The sequence below is a fragment of the Bufo bufo genome, chromosome 3 (assembly GCF_905171765.1).
Source record: "Bufo bufo chromosome 3, aBufBuf1.1, whole genome shotgun sequence".
Taxonomy (NCBI): Eukaryota; Metazoa; Chordata; class Amphibia; order Anura; family Bufonidae; genus Bufo; species Bufo bufo.
The window spans coordinates 178573401-178587275 of NC_053391.1; positions in this window are offsets into that span (position 1 = coordinate 178573401).

The window sequence follows — 13875 nt, forward strand, 5'->3', positions numbered from 1 at the left end:
GAAAAAATTCTAAGTGTGAAAGTAGTTCAGACGGATCCGTCCAGACTTTACATTGAAAGTCAATGGGGACGGATCCGTTTGAAAATTGAGCCATATTGTGTCAACTTCAAACGGATCCGTCCCCATTGACTTACATTGTAAGTCTGGACGGATCCGTTTGCCTCCGCACGGCCAGGCGGACACCCGAACGCTGCAAGCAGCGTTCGGGTGTCCGCCTGCTGAGCGGAGGCTGAACGCTGCCAGACTGATGCATTTTGAGTGGATCCGCATCCACTCAGAATGCATTGGGGCAGTACGGATGCATTCGGGGCCGCTTGTGAGACCCTTCAAACAGAGCTCACAAGCAGAGCCCCGAACGCTAGTGTGAAAGTAGCCTAACAAACAAGTGTGAAACAACTGAAAATATGTCATATTCTAGGTTCTTCAAAGTAGCCACCTTTTGCTTTGATTACTGCTTTGCACACTCTTGGCATTCTCTTGATGAGCTTCAATAGGTAGTCCCCTGAAATGGTCTTCCAACAGTCTTGAAGGAGTTCCCAGAGATGCTTAGCACTTGTTGGCCCTTTTGCCTTCACTCTGCGGTCCAGCTCACCCCAAACCATCTCGATTGGGTTCAGGTCCGGTGACTGTGGAGGCCAGGTCATCTGGCGCAGCACCCCATCACTCTCCTTCATGGTCAAATAGCCCATACTTTCAAAGTTTTCCCAATTTTTCGGCTGACTGACTGACCTTCATTTCTTAAAGTAATGATGGCCACTCGTTTTTCTTAACTTAGCTTTTTTCTTGCCATAATAAAAATTCTAACAGTCTATTCAGTAGGACTATCAGCTGTGTATCCACCTGACTTCTCCTCAACGCAACTGATGGTCCCAACCCCATTTATAAGTTAAGAAATCCCACTTATTAAACCTGCAGGGCACACCTGTGAAGTGAAAACCATTTCAGGGGACTACCTCTTGAAGCTCATCAAGAGAATGCCAAAAGTGTGCAAAGCAGTAATCAAAGCAAAAGGTGACTACTTTGAAGAACCTAGAATATGACATATTTTCAGTTGTTTCACACTTGTTTGTTATGTATATATTTCCACATGTGTTAATTCATAGTTTTGATGCCTTCAGTGTGAATCTACAATTTTCATAGTCATGAAAATAAAGAAAACTCTTTGAATGAGAAGGTGTGTCCAAACTTTTGGTCTGTACTGTACATCAGAGGAGACATCACTGGATGCAACAGTTATGTGGAGCTGTATTAGCCTATATGTTTTGTAGAGCTGGATGTAATGTTTTCCAAGTATGTCTTTAACAGTAGGGCTGGAGGGAAGGGGTTTGGTTGACAATTTGGCATGGGGGGGGGGGGGGGGGGGCGTTTCAATTTTTGCCTCAAGCTGCAGGAGAGCTATATGCTCCCCTGCCCCTTGCCACAAAGCACCGAGGGAAGGGGAGCCCAAGTTGAACTCTTGCACCAAGGCACATGAGCCTTTAGCTACAGTGGATATAAAAAGTCTACACAACCCTGTTAAAATGTCAGGTTTCTGTGATGTAAAAAAATGAGACAAAGATAAATCATTTCAGAACTTTTTCCACCTTTAATGTGACCTTTAAACTGTACAACTTAATTGAAAAACAAACTGAAATCTTTTGGAATTATGGCCAAAAAAGTTCAACCTTGGTTTCATCAGATCATAGCACCTTTTCCCCACATGCTTTTGGGAGACTTCAGATGTGTTTTTGCAAAATGTAGCCTGGCTTGGATGTTTTTCTTCATAAGAAAAGGCTTTCGCCTTGCCATTCTACCCCATAGCCCAGACATATGAAGAATACGGGAGATTGTTGTCACATGTACTACACAGCCAGTACTTGCCAGATATTCCTGCAGCTCCTTTAATGTTGCTGTAGGCCTCTTGGTAGCCTCCTAGACCAGTTTTCTTCTCGTCTTCTCATCAATTTTGGAGGGACGTCCAGTTCTTGGTAATGTCACTATTGTGCCATATTTTCTCCACTTGATGATGACTGTCTTCACTGTGTTCCATGGTATATCTAATGCCTTGGAAATTCTTTTGTACCCTTCTCCTGACTGATACCTTTTAACCAGTGGCGTTGCTAGGGCTGGTGTCACCCGGTGCGGTAGAAAATGATGTCACACGCCCCCCCCCCCCCCCCTGGAAGCAATAATTTTTTAGCCATATATGGGGGCTATGGTGGTGCTACTGCCATAGGGGGCATCCGTTAGATCAGCAGACCTCCCCCTAGCAGTCAGAGCCTGGTCTCGGGAGGGGCACTTCCAGTTTATTTTCTGTCCACTGCCACAAAACAATGGTGCTTATGGCACAGACTACACAGTGTAGAGGTATACTGTATATTGTGTGGCACAGTGTAAAGGTATACTGTATATTGTGTGGCACAGTATAGAGGTATACTGTATATTGTGTGGCACAGTATAGAGGTATACTGTATATTGTGTGGCACAGTGTAGAGGTATACTGTATATTGTGGGGCGCAGTGTAGAGGTATACTGTATATTGTGTGGCACAGTGTAGAGGTAGACTGTATATTGTGGGGCACAGTGTAGAGGTATACTGTATATTGTGGGGCACAGTGTAGAGGTATACTGTACATTGTGTGGCACAGTGTAGAGGTATACTGTACATTGTGTGGCACAGTGTAGCGGTATACTGTACATTGTGTGGCACAGTGTAGAGGTATACTGTATATTGTGGGGCGCAGTGTAGAGGTATACTGTATATTGTGTGGCACAGTATAGAGGTATACTGTATATTGTGTGGCACAGTGTAGGCTATATGTGTATAACAAACATATTTCACATGAAAACTTACAATTACTTGGCTTGGCCCTTGGGGATCTCGGACACCACTTCAACACTTGGCCGGGGGCTCGGTGGAGCTGATGTTGTGTTTTTTTCTAATGAGAAAGATTTCATAATAAGGATTTGGAGAAGGGGCAGAGGGGTCACAGAGCAGGGAGAGGCTGGTGCTGCTACTAGGGGGTCATACCATGGGGGAGTTAAAAAGCCCACCATAATGCCCCCCCCCCAGTAGAAATAATTCTCCTTATAATGTGACAGTGCAAAAATACCCCCTTGTAATGCCCCCAGTTGAGCTAATGTCCCCATAGTGCCCCCATAATGTGTCAGTATAAAATACCCCTATATAGTGCCCCCAGTAAATTCCCCCATAGTACTCCTCTCCCCCCTTCCTGCTAGTGCCCCCCATAATGTACCAGTATAAAAGGCCCCATATATAGTGCCCCAGTAGATGCCCTCAGTGTCCGGCCTCTGATAGGATGCCGGCCTAGTGTCCCCATAATGCCCCCCAATAATGTGCCAGTAAGTGTCCCCATAGATGCCCCCCCATCATGTGCCAGTATCAAGTGCCTCTCCCCCCCCCCACATGTCCCAGTATCATAGTGCCATCTATCCCCCCAATGTGCCAGTATCAAGTGCCTCTCTCCTTCCCACCCCCCATGTGCCAGTATCATAGTGCCAAACCCCCCCATGTGCCAGTATCAAGTGCCTCTCTCTTCCCCCCCATGTCCCAGTATCATAGTGCCATCTCCCCCCCCAAAAAAAGTGCCAGTATCAAGTGCCTCTCTCCTTCCCACCCCCCATGTGCCAGTATCATAGTGCCAAACCCCCCCATGTGCCAGTATCAAGTGCCTCTCTCTTCCCCCCATGTACCAGTATCATAGTGCCATCCCCCCCCCCAAAAAAGTGCCAGTATCAAGTGCCTCTCTCCCCCCATGTCCCAGTATAATAGTGCCTCTCTCCCCCCATGTGCCAGTATCATAGTGCCAAACCCACCCATGTGCCAGTATCAAGTGCCAACCCCCCCACGTGCCAGTATCAAGTGCCTCTCTCCTCCACCCCCATGTCCCAGTATCATAGTGCCATTTCCACCCCCAAAAGTGCAAGTATCAAGAGCCTCTCTCCTCCCCCCCAAAGTGCCAGTATCAAGTGCCTCTCTCCTCCCCCCCATGTGCCAGTATCATAGTGCCATGCCATCTCCCCCCCAAAAGTGCCAGTATCAAGTGCCTCTCTCCTCCCCCCCAAAAGTGCCAATATCAAGTGCCTCTCTCTTCCCCCCCATGTCCCAGTATCATAGTGCCATCTCCCGCCCCCCCCATGTGCCAGTATCAGGTACCAACCCCCCTCCCCCCATGTGCCAGTATCAAGTGCCTCCCGCTCACCCCATGGCAGTAACAGTCGGGTATTAAAAAAACAAAACACTTCTACTTACCTCCATGTCAGCGATGCGATGCAGCCTTTTCCTGTGTCCCGCCCTGTATGTCCATATATGGAGTCAGTGCTTGTGGGTGTGTTTGGGCAGCTGTCATGTGTATAGATGTAGCAGAGCTGGGTGTGCTGGGGCAGCTATCATATATATAGAGATATAGCAGAGCTGAGTGTGGGACAGCTGTCATAGTGCCATCCCCCCCCAAAAGTGCCAGTATCAAGTGCCTCTCTCCTCCCCCCCCCCCCCAAAAAAAGTGCTATATCTCTACTATATCTCTATATATGACAGATGCACCAGCAAACCCAGCTCTGCTACATCTATACACATGACAGCTACCCAAACAGAGCCAGCTCTGCTATATCTCTATATATGATAGCTGCCCCAGCACACCCAGCTCTGCTACATCTAATACACATGACAGCTGCCCAAACACACCCAGCTCTGCTACATCTATACACATGACAGCTGCCCCAGCACACTCAGCTCTGCTACGTCTATATATCTCTAAGTATTGCTATACAGTAGATAGATATATAGAGATATAGCAGGTTGAGTGTGCTGGGGCAGCTGTCATGTGTATAGATGCAGCAGAGCTGGGTGTGTTTGGGCAGCTGTCATGTGTATAGATGTAGCAGAGCTGGGTTTGCTGGGGCAGCTGTCCTATATAGAGATATAGTAGAGCTGAGTGTGCTGGTGCAGCTGTCATGTGTATTAGATGTCGCAGAGCTGGGTGTGCTGGGGCAGCTGTCATATATAGAGATATAGTAGAGCTGAGTGTGCTGGTACAGCTGTCATGTGTATTAGATGTAGCAGAGCTGGGTGTGCTGAGGCAGCTATCATATATAGAGATATAGCAGAGCTGAGTGTGCTGGGACAGCTGTCATATAGAGATATAGCAGTGCTGGGTGTGTTGGGGCAGCTGTCATGTGTAGAGATTCACACTTAGCCAGCTATAACAGTAGAAGTCTCATATTTTTTCAGTCAGTAGCAAGGCAGATCTTATGGCTGTGTGGGTAAGTGCTTTGACTCTGATACAGAAGGTCGGGGTTCGAATCCCAGCAGAAACTTTTCTGAAATACAGGCTAAATTAGAATACACAAGCACTGACTATGGACATGGACATACAGGGCGGGACAGAGGAAGAGCCTGCATCGCATCGCTGACAGAAGGTCGTGGGTTCGAATCCCAGACACATCTTTCCCTCTCCTGAGGACGGCAATACAAATGACTCGTAAATGCTGGCCCTGCTGGTGTCAGCCCATCAATGGTGTCACCCGGTGCGGTCCGCACCCCCCTTGCAACGCCACTGCTTTTAACAATGAGATCCCTCTGATGCTTTGGAAGCTCTCTGTGGACCATGGCTTTTGCTGTGGGATGCGACTAAGAAAATTTCAGGAAAGACCAACTAGAGCAGCAGAACTTTGTTTGGGGTTAATCAGAGGCACTTTAAATGATGGCAGGTGTATGCTGACTCCTATTTAACATGATTTTGAATGTGATTGCTTAATTCTGAGTTATAAGAATGCAAACTTATGCAACCACATTATTATTATTTTTTTCTTCCCTCCACCTAAAAGATTTCAGTTTGTTTTTCAATTGAGTTGTACAGTTTATAGGTCACATTAAAGGTGGAAAAAGTTCTGAAATGATTTATCTTTGTCTCGTTTTTTTATACATCACAGAAACCTGACATTTTAACAGGGGTGTGTAGACTTTTTATATCCACTGTATGCACCTGGTTGGATTTATCTAATTTTAAGACCTTTCTTCTAAGAACCAGATTTCTTTCTTTTGTCCTGATATGTAAAACCATAGAATTCAAAGAGGGTGCACTTTGTTTTTCTCATGCTTGTAAGCCACATGCATCCCTGTGCTGAGTTCATGCAGTATTCAGTTCTGTGAATATGGAGCATGTGGTGTTGCAGAAAGTGTTCCTGCACATGATAAAGACAGACAACTTTTCATAGCAAACCACTATTCTTCCACTATCCTCATGTACAAACCACGCAAGGGAAACAGAGTTCTGTTTTTCACGGACCACTCTGTATTTAAATTATAGAGACATTTGGGGCCATTTATTAAGACTGGCAATTTAGACGGCAGTCTTAATAACCCTGCTCCGGCGTTTGATGCACCTAAGTTATGTAGAGGCACTCTACATAAGGCTACTTTCACACTGGCGTTTTGGCTTTCTGTTTGTGAGATCCATTCAGGGCTCTCACAAGCGGTCCAAAACGGATCCTAATGCATTCTGAATGGAAAAGGATACGCTCAGAATGCATCAGTTTGCCTCCGTTCAGTCTCTATTCCGCTTTGGAGCCGGACACCAAAACGCTGCTTGCAGCGTTTTGGTGTCCGTCTGATGAAACTGAGCGAAACGGATCTGTCCTGTCACACAATGTAAGTCAATGGGGATGGATCCGTTTTCTATGACACAATCTGGCACAATAGAAAACTGATCCGTCTTGAACACCATTGAAAGTCAATGGAGGACGGATCTGTTTTCTTGGCTATGTTAAAGATAATACAAACTGATCCGTTCTGAACGGATGCAGATGTTTGTATTATCTGAACAGATCCGTCTGTGCAGATCCATGACGGATCCGCACCAAACTCGAGTGTGAAAGTAGCCTTACTTAGGCGCATTCACCGCCTGCATAAATCTATGTCAACTCCCTTGCTGATGTAGATTTAGATTATTTTCTATGCCTAAAACATGAGCGAATTATTGGTGACCATTTCTCTGGGCCCCAGCAAACTATCCTCTTCCCGTAATACCTCCATCCTTTACCCCTTTTAACCTGCCCCTTACCAATAAGACACAGAGACTTGAGTCGGATTTAAATCGGCCACAGCAGCCGTTATTTATTAAACTAAAAATACTAATATATATTACAATGAATTACCCCAGACGAGGGAGGTCCTAGAAGCCCCAACTGTATCCATCCAGAACAACCACCAACTGGACAATCCACCTTGCCTCCAGCCGTAAACACCCAGCTCGGAGCCACCAACTGATGGATGCCTCACCGATTAACCGAGTGCCCAATCCTGAGAGCCCAGACCCACCATTGAGGCCCTCTCATTCTAAAACACCAACCCATTCCACCAGCTCCGAGGACCTCCCCCCGCCTCGACTGCCGAGACATACTAAAAGAACCACCCACACCTTACCCCATACCTGCTGAACCCCTACCCCCAACACCTGCTTCTTTCACTAACTCTAAAATGGCCTCCAAGCTGAACCCCCTTAAATAAGGTCCCCCCTAACTCCACCCTTACTAACCCGCCCCTCCGCTTCCCGCCATACATTTAACCCTACACTTACCGGGCCCCTGGCATCAAAATTCTTCATGCAGGCCTACCCTTAGGGTAAACCTCTAGTCCGGCCTCACTGGAGTAGAAAATGATAAATGAGACAGGTCGGCCGCAAATCCCCTTTGCCCCTTTGCCTCTAACTAAACCTGTGCCCACATTGAGGGATTGCAGGGCTGGCCTTAGGTGTTCAGGCGCCCTGTGTAAGCTAATCTTGTGGCGCCCCCCCCCCCCCCCGGTTCACCAAAACATACACAAAGAGGAAAACAATCTTTGTAACAAACAGTTATTTTTTTCATTACAGATAATTTAAGTGCAAGTGCAAACAAGTACAATAATAAATAACTGGATTGACTGGTAACAATAATGTTACCAGTCAATCCCCCCTTAATCATACCCTGTCACCTTTGCCCAGTCCCCTGCCAACTTAATCATACCCAGTGTCACCCAGAGCCAGTCCTCTGCCCCCCTTAATCATACCCTGTCACCTTTGCCCAGTCCCCTGCCCCCCTTAATCATACCCAGTGTTACCCTTATCCAGTCCCCTGCCCCCTTAATCATACCCAGTGTCTGTCACCCTTATCCAGTCCCCTGCCACCTTAATTAGACTATGCCCCCATTTAATGTAAGATATTTGGTAAAAAAAAAAAAAAAACAACAATAAGAACAGGTACTTACTATTTGAAGTCTTCTGCTCCCTCCCTGTCTGCAGAGCACCGGCCGCCGCCCTCACACATTGAGCGGATCCTTCCGTGGCTCTCTGTGAAGGCGCAGCACTTGGACGATGCGCCTGCGCCCCTAAGCTCCTCCTCCACGCTCCGGAACCTGACCTGACAGCTGCAGCGGCTCAGCTCGCCAGGCTCGCCTCACACAATCTCGGGCTGGCCTGCTGTAAGAGACCGACTGCGAGCTGTGTCGGCCGCCAGGCACCCCTGTTGCCATGGCGCCCTGTGCGGCCGCACAGCTCGCACACCCCAAAGGCCGGCCCTGAGGGATTGTAACCACAAAGCCTGTTAACTTACAGAAGACTGTTGCAACCATTAAAGGGGTTGTCTGTTATCCTCAGGATAAGTCATCCATGTCAGATCGGCGGGGGTCCGACATCCAGCACCCCCGACAATCAACCGATTGAAAAGAAGGTGCGCGCTGTGCAGCCTTCCCTTCATTGTTTACCTGCTCGCCATCGCAACCGCATTGGTAAGCAGGTGTAATTACACCTAAGCCATCCCATTCGCTTAAATGGGATAGCTTGTTCCTATGCTAGTGGCTTCTCTTCAACCAGCTGATCGTGGGTGGGGTGCCAGGTGTCAGACCCCTGCTGATCTGATATTGATGACCTATCCTGACGATAGGTCATCAATAAAAATAACTTGGACAACCCCTTTAATCTTGTTACTCCACGAGAGAACTACCTTGTTTAAGCTACAACTGTGTCCATCTGATTCCATACGCCATTTTTGAGTAGGGAGTCACATATACCTCTTCAGACCAAAAAGATTTTGTCTGTAAGGACTGACCCCCTCACATGCATATCTTTTCATTCTTGGTTGTGCCTTACAAATAAGTAGCCTTATGCATAGAGCTTTATTCTATAAAAGGCACCCTCTAACTCCAAGGATTTTGCATTTATTGTTAATATGAAGCTCACTGTTCCAACTTTAATACGGAAATGTTTGCTCGTTTTATTGAATGCTCCCCTTCAGGAGTTCCAGCAACTAAAGTCATATCCGTAAAATGTTATCTCCAGACGAGAATTATTTTTGCAGATTTATGCAACTGTATTGAAGAAAATCTCTCCTTGCTGCTCTCATAGTAACCAACCACCACCCGGCTTTCTTTTTACAAGAGCACTATGAGAAATTAAAGCTGTGCTGTGATAAATCGCTATGGGTAATAAAGACTCTTTTAGGCTGCTTTCACTTATAGGTTTTTGCTGGCATTTTTGTGCACTTTTGTGTTTTTAGTTGCGCTTTTTGGTGCATTCTTTTTGGATAAATATTCCAGGTCCAGATGTTAGCTTAAAGGGGTTGTCTCACTTCAGCAAGTGGCATTTATCATGTAGAGAAAGTTAATACAAGGCATTTACTAATGTATTTTTATTGTCCATATTGCTTCCTTTACTGGCTGGACTAATTTTTCCATCACATTATATACTTCATGGTTACGACCACCCTGCATCCCAGTATCAGTGGCCGTCCTTGCACACTATAGAAAAGAGCCCTGGCCTCTCTGGTGGCTGGAACCGTGGGAGCTCACATAGGCCGGCGTGTTTTTCCTATAGTGTACAAGCACGGCCACTGATGAAGGGTGGTCATAACCATGGAAACAAAAAGTGTATAATGTGATGGAAAAATTAGTCTAGCCAGCAACGGAAGCAACGGAGTCTAGCCATGTCTTCCCTGATCATGTCGTCTGGTGGTCGAACAATATCCAATTCTGGACACGCTACATCGACGATGTGTTCGTAGTGTGGAAGGGAACACCAGCGGATTTCAAGAGATTTGTTTCTGAACTGAACAGTAACAATATAGGCCTCCGGTTTACCTCTGAACTTGACCTAGAGAGCATCACGTTCTTGGATGTGAGAATCACCAAGATGGGTGACAAGCTATCTACAAATATCCATAGGAAGATTACGGCCACTAACTCCTTGCTTCACTGGAGTAGTCATCATCCGACCCCTCTTAAAAGGGGCATGCCGAGAGGTCAATATCTCCGGGTTAGGAGAAACTGCTCCAATGGCGTGTCCTACTTCAGTGAGGCAAGGGGTTTACAAGAGAGATTTAGGGCTAGGGGGTATCCACAACCGGTATTGAGAGATGCTTTTAAGCATGCGTTGGCGAGTGACCGGACTGACCTTTTAGTCCCTAAATGCAGAATTGTGGATTGCCCCCAGCCTCTGCGTATTATTTCTGATTTTGATGTGGCCAATCGTGAGATCAAGCATGTCCTGAGTAAATATTGGTCTATCTTACGGATGGATCATGATCTGTCCGACATAGTCACTGAGTATCCCGCCGTTTCTTATAGACGTGGCAGGAGCCTTAAGGATCGTCTGGTGCGTAGCCACTTTACACCACCCGCGAAGGCGGGCACATGGCTAGATCGCAAGCCTGTAGGTGGTTTTAAATGTGGCTCATGTAAGGCATGTGATTACATGTCCACCGCTAAGATCATTACATGCTCGGTGACTAGACGGACGTTCCAGGTCCGTGACTTCATTAACTGCAGGTCCAAAGGTGCTATCTACCTATGTCAATGTCCATGCCCCAAGGACTACGTCGGGAAGACAGTGAGAGAAGTAAGGAGGAGGGTACTTGAGCATGTCAATGATGTTGTCAAGAAGGAAGTGACACCGGTAGCCACCCATGTGAATGATTTCCATGGGGGGGACCCAAGATCCCTCAAATTCACAGTCCTGGAATTGGTACCCCCTTCTCCCCGTGGGGGAGACTGGGATAGGAGGATCCTACAGAAGGAGAGTGAGTGGATCCATAGGTTCCGTTCCCAGTCCCCCCTGGGTCTTAATGAAAGACTAACCTTCTCGTGCTTCCTTTGATCTTACAGGCCTAGCTTATTCTCTTCCTCCACCTCTCCATTATCCCCTTTATTAGGCCACCCCCTTAGCTGGATGTCCCTGGCCGCCCCCCTCCCTTCCCCCTCCACCTCCCCATCCCCTTCTTCTTCTTTCCCCCTCTCCCTAGCATGTGAGGCCATCAGTTACTTAATTGTCCATGCAACTTAGCCAGGTGCGTGAAGCATCTTAATTGTTAATTTATCGTGCACAGTGGACATAAACTGGTTCACTGGAACTATGAATGCCCATTCCTGATCATGATTGGGCACTAATATCCTTTATTGACGGTCTGCCCTTCACCATTATCTTTACATTTCTCCTCCCTGTCCCGTCCTATCCTGTGCGTGCTCCGCCACATTTGATATGATATATGCGGGAAGCCATTTAACTTCACTAAATCAGCCACCCTCACTTATGTGAGTCACTGCCTCCCTGCCAACGGTATCCACAGTGTCCTGCCTGGGGCTCTGATGCCGGTATAGTTGAGTTCTGCGGTCCATAGACCGGATGGGCGATGCGTCTCAACTGCCGGAAGTGACGTAATGCGCTCCACAGCCCGGCTCCTGTTTAGTCACGGCGGTGATTACTTCTTTTACATCCGCCGGAAACTGCCACCTCCGCGTGCGTTCCAAGGTGGAACGCACGCAGTCGATAATCAGTACCACCAGACCCTAGAGGAAGTAACATCACTATCGGTGCGACGCAGGATAGGCCAGGAGGGATATTTAAATGGGGACAGCATGATGTGCATAGCAGTGGACCTGAGGAGGAGACAACATGGAGGACCGACAATGACTGTGAGTAAGATATGGGCTGTGTGGCCCAACTCCAAGACAGATTAGCTTTACTTAATATGTTCTTCTGTACAATGCAGGTGACTTGAAGTGGGGACTAATCCACTTGATTGTTTGACCATCTAGCAGTCAATCTTGAGGTACCGCTATTTCCCTTGGGTATTTTAATATGGTGGCCTCTGATTGTAATTATACATGTGCCGGCACTAGCCGGCACTAGCTGTTTTCTTTCCCACAGCTATAGGTCGCAATTCATTGATCTGGCCCGGCGCTTGAATTGCTGGGCAATGTTATTGTGGCCTATGGTGCCACTTTAGCACCCCGTGTCATATCTGCCCACCATATCTGACTCAGACTGACGACTGGCATTCCGCTGACAGAGTGAGTCATATGTGTGATCAAGGTGTTATTTGGTGGCGGCTGTATTTAATGTACAGATAATGACCAGCAGCATACAATTGTCTATGTTCTTCTCCCACAGAGGCTTCCCTGTACTTATGACTGTAAGTAAGTAAATATCTTTCTATTCTTGGGTCGCAGGATTGGACTGTCTCCCTCCTCCTCTCACTATTATCTGTGGGTCCTAACTATTTATTATCATATACTGAATTTACACCGGTGTATCTAAATCGGTACTCTACACCTGCCCTGCGGAGCTTACATTATACTATGGTTCTCCGCCATCTTTACTATTGATCTGATTATTCGTTTTCATCCACCCCCTGATGATCCCACACCGTGGGGGAAACGCGTTGTTTTTTTTTTTGTTATTATTAGTGTAATTATCACACTTTCGTTATAGGGTGTGTTTTTAGTTTTCTTGATGTACTTTGTACCTTCTGATCAGTACCAATATCATTAGGGTCGTATACAGAGTTCATCTTGTTGTTGTGTATGTCTGTATGTCCATTCGGTAATCTACCACCAGGCCATTACCCTAGCTATCGGTAATCTACCACCAGGCTAGTACCCTAGCCGTCGTCATCTTCCGAGGGCCTACTAGGAGGTGCTAGCCGAGGTTCAAGGACAGGGAGTCCCCACCATTAGGGGCCGTCCTTTGGCTAAGGTGTAGTTTAGGGTATGAGTTTAGGGATTTTTTTCTCCCCCCATCCCCCTTACCCATTAGTGGCCAGCTTTAGACGGTGGTATTCTGACCGTAGTGATTGATGTTTGTCCGTCATTTATGTTAAGATATCAATAAATATAATTCTCTGTAAGGGTTAATGTTTCTGCTGGAATTATCAATATGGATAATAACAATACATTAGGAAGTGGCTTATATTAATTTTGTCTACATGATAAATGCAATTTGCTGAGGTGAGACAACCCATTTAAGATATGTGGGAAATATGAAACACAGGACATAAAAGTGTTTTTTTTTTTTTGCTACTGCCATTTGTGTTCTTTAAGTTTCCCTTCAAAAACACTGCATGCTACAGCTCTGGCTTTTTTTTTCAGTTTCTACATCTCTTTCGTTATGAAAGCCAGGCATTTTTACATATCTTTCACTATAAAAGACAGCAAAAATGCAGTTCTCACAGCTATTTTGAAAAAAATCAACACTTTAAAAAGGCCACAAAAAGTGTCGCACTGCAATATTGGATCTAATACTTGTCAATGAGGTCATGATGCAATACGTGACATGCTATTGGATTCAGCACTGTCGGATTTTTGGTCACATGTCGCACGTGACTTTGCCATCGTAGACCACAGCACAATTGTGTGAAACTGCAACTTGCTTGCGACTTTTTTTTTTTTATGTGACTTTGCTTTTACAACCAAATCACAGCTCTAAAATAGCTGCATGACCGCGTTGCAAGTCACAAAATATTTTTGGCTGTGCATCTTTTCTCAGACTTGCTGATGCTCGGAGCCCTGGCCTAAGCCTCCCTCATGGTCTCAGTGGTCATCCTGGAACAAATGAATATTGTACCTTGGGG